We start from the raw sequence: 8466 nt of genomic DNA, 5'->3' as shown, positions 1-8466 counted from the left end.
CTACTATTTAGACGCGAGAACCAGTGATACCTGATAGGAGCATATTCATGCGACTTAAATAGCTTGTTCTCGTGCATTTACGTTATGTTTCTTTAGTTATTTTAGTACTTTAAGCTATTTTCGTGTGTTTGTAGGTCCAAAGGGCTAAAGGAGCAAAAAGATGCATTTTGGAGACTTTTGGAGCACTTTTGGCTAAGGACGGATAGCTTATGCTTTGAAGCCAAAGTGTTGGACGAAATTGAAGACCTAATTAAAGACCAAAGTGTTGGAACCTTGTTCCCTTTAGTTTTAGGACATTTAAACCTTTCCTTTATCCTTAGCCGTGCATAACATTCCAACATTCCACACTATCACATATCATACATCACATATCACTTATCACATATCATTCACCACTTATCATATCATACACTCAATCACTTATCACATATCACTTATCACACATCACATATCACTTATCACATATCACTTACCACTTATCATTCACCACATATCATTCACCACTTATCATATCATACATTCATTTATCACTTATCATAATCATTCACTTATCACTTAACATATCATAAACTTATCACTTATCACTCATAATCACCTACAACATCCACCTACTTCACCTACAACATCCACCTACTTCACCTACAACATCCACTACTTCACCTACAACATCCACCTACTTCACCTACAACATCCACCTACTTCACCTACAACCTCCACTTACTTCACCAACCTCACACACTTACTTCACCTACAAATGACATAGCCATATGTTCCCTCCACTACTCCTATAAATACCCTTGCATTCATTCATTCATGGACATCTCATTTCATACACAACACACCACAAACACTTCCATTCCTTCTCTTTGCCGTGAGTTCCCTTGTAATCCAAACACCATTTTTCCATTTCCCTATTAATCCAAACACCACTCCCCAAACCATTCACACCATCAAACTATCCTTAGACCTTGTGCTACAACAACGAGGAAGAGAAGAGTGCCTAAACGTTCATACAATTCAAGTTTGAGTTGTTGGAATGTTTAGGTGTTTCTTTGATTTCAATGTTTAAATTCAATTCTCTTTGTTTGTACGTATGAGGAATGGAAGAGAAGAGTGCCTAAACGTTCATACAATTCAAGTTTGAGTTGTTGGAATGTTTAGGTATTTCTTTGATTTCAAAGTTATAATAAACTAAACCCCCTTTAGCTAGGGGGTGATTCGAAATATATGTTTATGCTTGCATTTTGATTTGATTAATTCTAATTGCGTTTCATAAGTTGTGGTTCAATTTGTTTAAACCTTTTGATTGATAACTTATTTATGAATGTTTATTAAGAATGCGCGCTTAATTTTCATGCATCAATATGACGCTAGAATATAAGTGAGTTTCACCTAATAGTTACGAACTTATATTCACAAGTAGTGGAGGTTGCTTATAAACAATCGCGTTAAATAAATTCTTGGCATAAGTTTCATGCGTAGTCCATAGTAACGAATGCCTCGTCAACACTTAAAGTTTTCATGATGCTTAATGATCTTTGATTGTATCTTTATTGTGCTTTTCACGTAAAGGACTTTTGGAGAATGTTGTGAATTGCGTTGCGCTAACCCATCCAATTCATTAACTTAAGGAAAACTTGACGGTTAATTTAAGCGGACCTAATTGACCCGGGGCGTTGAGAATTAATGATTTGTTGAAATGCAATTGGAAATCGTTTTATTATGCAAGTGTAACATATGTGGAGATGAATCCCGTAGCTCCATCCATTTGTTCTTTCTTTTCTTGTTTCTGTTTTCATGTTTAATTTAACTTGTTATTCAATTATGTTAAACATGTGAAACTAATTTCTTTTTAGTTAAAGGCGAATTTGAAGCCATGGACATATGTTGGTTATGATTTGATTTACTCCAGTTATGAATTCATGAACTTTAGATGTGGGTTACTTTTCTGTTTTGATTAAGAACTTGTTTATGTATGTGGGTTGAGGGTCGACACTTAATTTGCATGCCTAAGACTTGATGCTAGGATATAAGGGAATTTCACCTAATCGTTATGAACTTATATTCATGAGTAGTAAAAATCGCTAGTCACGATTGTGTTTAGTAAACCCTAGGCTGGATTAACATGCGTATTCCATAGTTATGAATGCCTAGTCAATGTTTATGATTTCCGTTGAACTTAATGATCTTTGTTGAATGTCTCTATCATGCGTATTCCATGTGAGAGACTTTGATTAGGAATAATTTGGTTGTAATGCGTATCCCATTCAATCCAATGAATCTAGGGAAATCTGAAGGTTAATTTAAGCGGACCTAATTAACTTGGAGCATTGTCATTCATCGTTTGTTGAAGTCATAACTGGGAGTCAAATTATATGCTTATGTTCATGTGTGGATAAGGAACCCTCTAACTAGTTTTTCTTCATTCTATTCCATCAATTTCGTTTGTACAATCTGTTTTGTTTCCAAGTTTCTATTTTAGTTTAATTTCGTCCAAAACCAATCCCCCATTTATTTTAAAGTGTTAGATTAGTTAGAAATACATTTATTTTGTGTTTTTTTACGTTTTTTTGAGTCAAATCCAAGTGATTAACAATCCCTCCTAATCCCCGGTCCAGAACGATCCCTACTTATACATATACTACAATTTGACGAAAAGAGGGTTTAATTTGTGTGCGTATAAATACTTTCGTCAAATTGTAGTATATGTATAAGTAGGGATCGTTCTGGACCGGGGATTAGGAGGGATTGTTAATCACTTGGATTTGACTCAAAAAAACGTAAAAAACACAAAATAAATGTATTTCTAACTAATCTAACACTTTAAAATAAATGGGGGATTGGTTTTGGACGAAATTAAACTAAAATAGAAACTTGGAAACAAAACAGATTGTACAAACGAAATTGATGGAATAGAATGAAGAAAAACTAGTTAGAGGGTTCCTTATCCACACATGAACATAAGCATATAATTTGACTCCCAGTTATGACTTCAACAAACGATGAATGACAATGCTCCAAGTTAATTAGGTCCGCTTAAATTAACCTTCAGATTTCCCTAGATTCATTGGATTGAATGGGATACGCATTACAACCAAATTATTCCTAATCAAAGTCTCTCACATGGAATACGCATGATAGAGACATTCAACAAAGATCATTAAGTTCAACGGAAATCATAAACATTGACTAGGCATTCATAACTATGGAATACGCATGTTAATCCAGCCTAGGGTTTACTAAACACAATCGTGACTAGCGATTTTTACTACTCATGAATATAAGTTCATAACGATTAGGTGAAATTTCCTTATATCCTAGCATCAAGTCTTAGGCATGCAAATTAAGTGTCGACCCTCAACCCACATACATAAACAAGTTCTTAATCAAAACAGAAAAGTAACCCACATCTAAAGTTCATGAATTCATAACTGGAGTAAATCAAATCATAACCAACATATGTCCATGGCTTCAAATTCGCCTTTAACTAAAAAGAAATTAGTTTCACATGTTTAACATAATTGAATAACAAGTTAAATTAAACATGAAAACAGAAACAAGAAAAGAAAGAACAAATGGATGGAAAGTTAGCTACGGGATTCATCTCCACATATGTTACACTTGCATAATAAAACGATTTCCAATTGCATTTCAACAAATCATTAATTCTCAACGCCCCGGGTCAATTAGGTCCGCTTAAATTAACCGTCAAGTTTTCCTTAAGTTAATGAATTGGATGGGTTAGCGCAACGCAATTCACAACATTCTCCAAAAGTCCTTTACGTGAAAAGCACAATAAAGATACAATCAAAGATCATTAAGCATCATGAAAACTTTAAGTGTTGACGAGGCATTCGTTACTATGGACTACGCATGAAACTTATGCCAAGAATTTATTTAACGCGATTGTTTATAAGCAACCTCCACTACTTGTGAATATAAGTTCGTAACTATTAGGTGAAACTCACTTATATTCTAGCGTCATATTGATGCATGAAAATTAAGCGCGCATTCTTAATAAACATTCATAAATAAGTTATCAATCAAACGGTTAAACAATTTGAACCACAACTTATGAAACGCAATTAGAATTAATCAAATCAAAATGCAAGCATAAACATATATTTCGAATCACCCCCTAGCTAAAGGGGGTTTAGTTTATTATAACTTTGAAATCAAAGAAATACCTAAACATTCCAACAACTCAAACTTGAATTGTATGAACGTTTAGGCACTCTTCTCTTCCATTCCTCATACGTACAAACAAAGAGAATTGAATTTAAACATTGAAATCAAAGAAACACCTAAACATTCCAACAACTCAAACTTGAATTGTATGAACGTTTAGGCACTCTTCTCTTCCTCGTTGTTGTAGCACAAGGTCTAAGGATAGTTTGATGGTGTGAATGGTTTGGGGAGTGGTGTTTGGATTAATAGGGAAATGGAAAAATGGTGTTTGGATTACAAGGGAACTCACGGCAAAGAGAAGGAATGGAAGTGTTTGTGGTGTGTTGTGTATGAAATGAGATGTCCATGAATGAATGAATGCAAGGGTATTTATAGGAGTAGTGGAGGGAACATATGGCTATGTCATTTGTAGGTGAAGTAAGTGTGTGAGGTTGGTGAAGTAAGTGGAGGTTGTAGGTGAAGTAGGTGGATGTTGTAGGTGAAGTAGGTGGATGTTGTAGGTGAAGTAGTGGATGTTGTAGGTGAAGTAGGTGGATGTTGTAGGTGAAGTAGGTGGATGTTGTAGGTGATTATGAGTGATAAGTGATAAGTTTATGATATGTTAAGTGATAAGTGAATGATTATGATAAGTGATAAATGAATGTATGATATGATAAGTGGTGAATGATATGTGATAAGTGATATGTGATGTATGATATGTGATAGTGTGGAATGTTGGAATGTTATGCACGGCTAAGGATAAAGGAAAGGTTTAAATGTCCTAAAACTAAAGGGAACAAGGTTCCAACACTTTGGTCTTTAATTAGGTCTTCAATTTCGTCCAACACTTTGGCTTCAAGCATAAGCTATCCGTCCTTAGCCCAAAAGTGCTCCAAAAGTCTCCAAAATGCATCTTTTTGCTCCTTTAGCCCTTTGGACCTACAAACACACGAAAATAGCTTAAAGTACTAAAATAACTAAAGAAACATAACGTAAATGCACGAGAACAAGCTATTTAAGTCGCATGAATATGCTCCTATCAAATACCCCCACACTTATCTTTTGCTAGTCCTCGAGCAAAACAAAACAAAAGAACACGAAACTAGACAAAACGAACAAAACACAACCTACACCTTCCAACAATCGTCTCACGGATTTCCAATGCACAAGACAAGTTAAAAATCATTATTCCCATAGATTTTAGTCATCTTCACACTTGAATACATTCTTAATCATAGTCACCACATACTATTTCACAATTAAGCATTTAAAACCATGTTTTGAATGTAGTAACATGCCTTAGAGAATTTGCTCAAATCCTTACAAGATATGCTCTCGTTTTTCACACAGATTTTCTGACTACACACCCTAAACTAGTTATATGTGAGAAGATTGATGTAATCATAAAAACAAACACTCACATATATGTATTTCAAAGGAAGCAATTTCTGGAGTTAATAAGCATGTTTAGATATGATCTCATGAATGGAATGCTACTATTTAGACGCGAGAACCAGTGACACCATAAGCTCATACCAAGTTCAAACTCCACAATTGAAATACATAACACTCAATATAGAAGCCAAAGGGTAGTAACGGGGCTAGGGTATTGGCTAACAATGAAAGGTGAAGGATAAACAAACATTCTTAAAGCAATAGTGAGCAAAGTATTGAATTAGACACTTAGAATTCCCTTAAGAACGCAGAAGTCAACTTTGAACACCCAAGGGAAAATCACACAAAACTTAGGGCCATATTCAACTTTTTGGACCCTTTCTTCAACCATCAACGCTCGTGAGTTCATTCTTACTTATTTTCACTCCTTTTTTTTTTTTTTTTTTTTTTTTTTTCTTTTCTTCTTCTTTTTCTTTTGAATCTCAAAACATACATATAAACGTAAGAACAAACTTTTACTCCCCCACACTCATTTTCTTGCATAATGTAACTCAAAAGGAATTCATTTAAGTCATGCTCACTAAACTTTAAGAACAAGGGTATAGGAAAGTCCTACTCTAAGCTAGGTAAGGGGTGATGTGGGTAAACAAGGAATAAAGGCAAAACGAGGCTCAACGGGGTTAAAACTTACAACATATACGAAGTATGGGAAGTAAGGCTATTTGGCTATGGTGGTGGTCACTACACAACTTCTTCTTGAATATGTGTTATGCAAATCAATAACATGCTTTGAATGAAATGGGCATGAGTTCTAGCATTTGGAACTATATGATGAAACGCCTTCTACGTAGTAACCAAGCAAAGAATAATGAGATCATGCAACGACTTTAGAAAACAAGAAATCACAGATTATACTCTCCAAAGAACGTTATAGGCTCAAGTCTCTCAGGGTTGTAGCGTTTGTTTGAGTTCCTTCCTTCAAGCATGTTACAAAAACGAATTTTTTTCTTTTATGATTGCATGTGAAGTCATACATTATAACCATAACCAAGCATATACCAAGAGTAAATCAAACTTTTCTCTATGTTTATAACTCTTTCTAACCGTCATGCAATTATAAACCAAATCCTTATCATTGTGTTGGAAGGTACCCTAAGACACAAACACACAAAAACGACTCTTAAAACAACTCTTTTTGGGTTTTTCAAAACAATTTTTCAAATTTTTATGGGATTTTTGAATTATAAAACAAAACACACTAAAACACTCTAAAACAACTTAAAAACACCTTAAAACAGCAAGGAACAACATTTGAAGTTATGGTGGATAAAACCCTACGAATTTGCATCAAAACACTTTAGTTACCCCCCCACACTTAAATCAAACATTGTCCTCAATGTTTTAAGCATTGATTCGCACAAAACATAAGTAAACACACAAAAAGCGACTAAACATATTAAACATGGCAGAATGTAATTAACAAAGAGAAGAGTTTAGGGACGCAAATCTGGTTATGGAGTGTAAATTCCCTCTTCTCCTTGGTGATTGCATTGAGGCTTTGATCTTTGTGATTCCACAGGCTTACTCTTGAACTGGTTTCCGCCCATCGTTGATTTTCCTTTGTGCTACTCTTGAACTGGGCAGCAGGATTCCCTTTAGTGTTTCCCCCGAAGGTCTGAGCTTCCTCCTGTAATCTGTTTCTTTGTTCAATCTTTGCAGGAGTGGTCCCTTCTCTGGAAGTGTATCAACCGTTGAAGATGACTACTCGAGAGCAACGCCAGGTAAGCAATCAGGGATAGATTCCAGGCAGTTGGCTCCAGATCGGAAGACTGACTCCAAGTGCCGGCTGATTGCTTCTTTTACTTTGCCATGCAAGTAAGAACAAGGACAAAGAAAAAGACAGGGAAAAAGCATGATATGAGATACTTTTGCTTTTGACCTTGATGATATGAGATACCTTTGCTTTTGAATAAGCGGTGAATGAATCAGCACATGTATTTGTTGTGCCGTTTCCTCCTGGGTCATCTGTACTCCAGGCATCTGGTATCATCTTTGGGGAAGAAGAAAGAATTGAGTATTTCGAAAGGCTTTGCTGGGAGTGCGCCCTCAGAGGTGAGGGAGAGTTGGGCATTTTCTTCAGGTTTACCCTGCCATAAAAGACGAAGGTCGACATATATAGAGATAATATCAAGTGGTGGTACTGTTCTTTTACCCTTGTCGACAAATGTCTCTTCGATATCAGAACGACGCCTCTTCGATTTCTGAGCAGGCGCCCTTTCGATTTCTGAACAACGGCCCTTTTGCTTTCTGAACGACACGTAGTAGTGCGGATGCGGCTCCTTTTGACAAAGCTGCACGCGTTTTCTGAAAAGCAGAGAAAGCGTCGCCGAACTTTGCGCTTGTCGGCTAAAGATGTGTAGTTGCGATGATGGCCTCCACGTGTTGTCTGAAAAGAAGAAATCTTTTGACAAAGTTGAACGCGCCTTCAGAAAAGCCGAGAAAGCGTCGCCTAAATTACGCCGGAAATTCCGGCTTCTTGAATCGGTGGACGCGTCGCCTTGGCTTTTATAGAGCTATCGATCACCATAACAAACACACTCTGAAGAATTCCCATTCTTGAAAATCGACTCCGGCCCTTTGAGAATTAACTCCATCCGCCCCTCTCTTTGAACACTTTTGAAAAATGGCAAACCCATCGAACCTTAGCTTGGAATTGAGCCTTAGCAGTGATACGGGCGCGCCGCGTCAAGGTAACGTATGGCGCCCTTCTTTCTTATCTTCTAACGGTCCTCTCACAGGTGAAGACTCCGTGATGCAGGACGCCACAACAGCTACAATAGTAGCTAGGAACCTCCTCACTCCAAAAGATAGTAGGCTGCTGTCAGGACGGTCCGATGAGTTGGC

This window comes from the organism of the source record quoted next, unplaced genomic scaffold (genome assembly GCF_019419815.1).
Source record: "Pyrus x bretschneideri cultivar Hongxiangsu unplaced genomic scaffold, Pyrus_bretschneideri_v1 Contig108, whole genome shotgun sequence".
Classification (NCBI taxonomy): Eukaryota; Viridiplantae; Streptophyta; class Magnoliopsida; order Rosales; family Rosaceae; genus Pyrus; species Pyrus x bretschneideri.
This window is presented reverse-complemented; position numbering follows the sequence as displayed.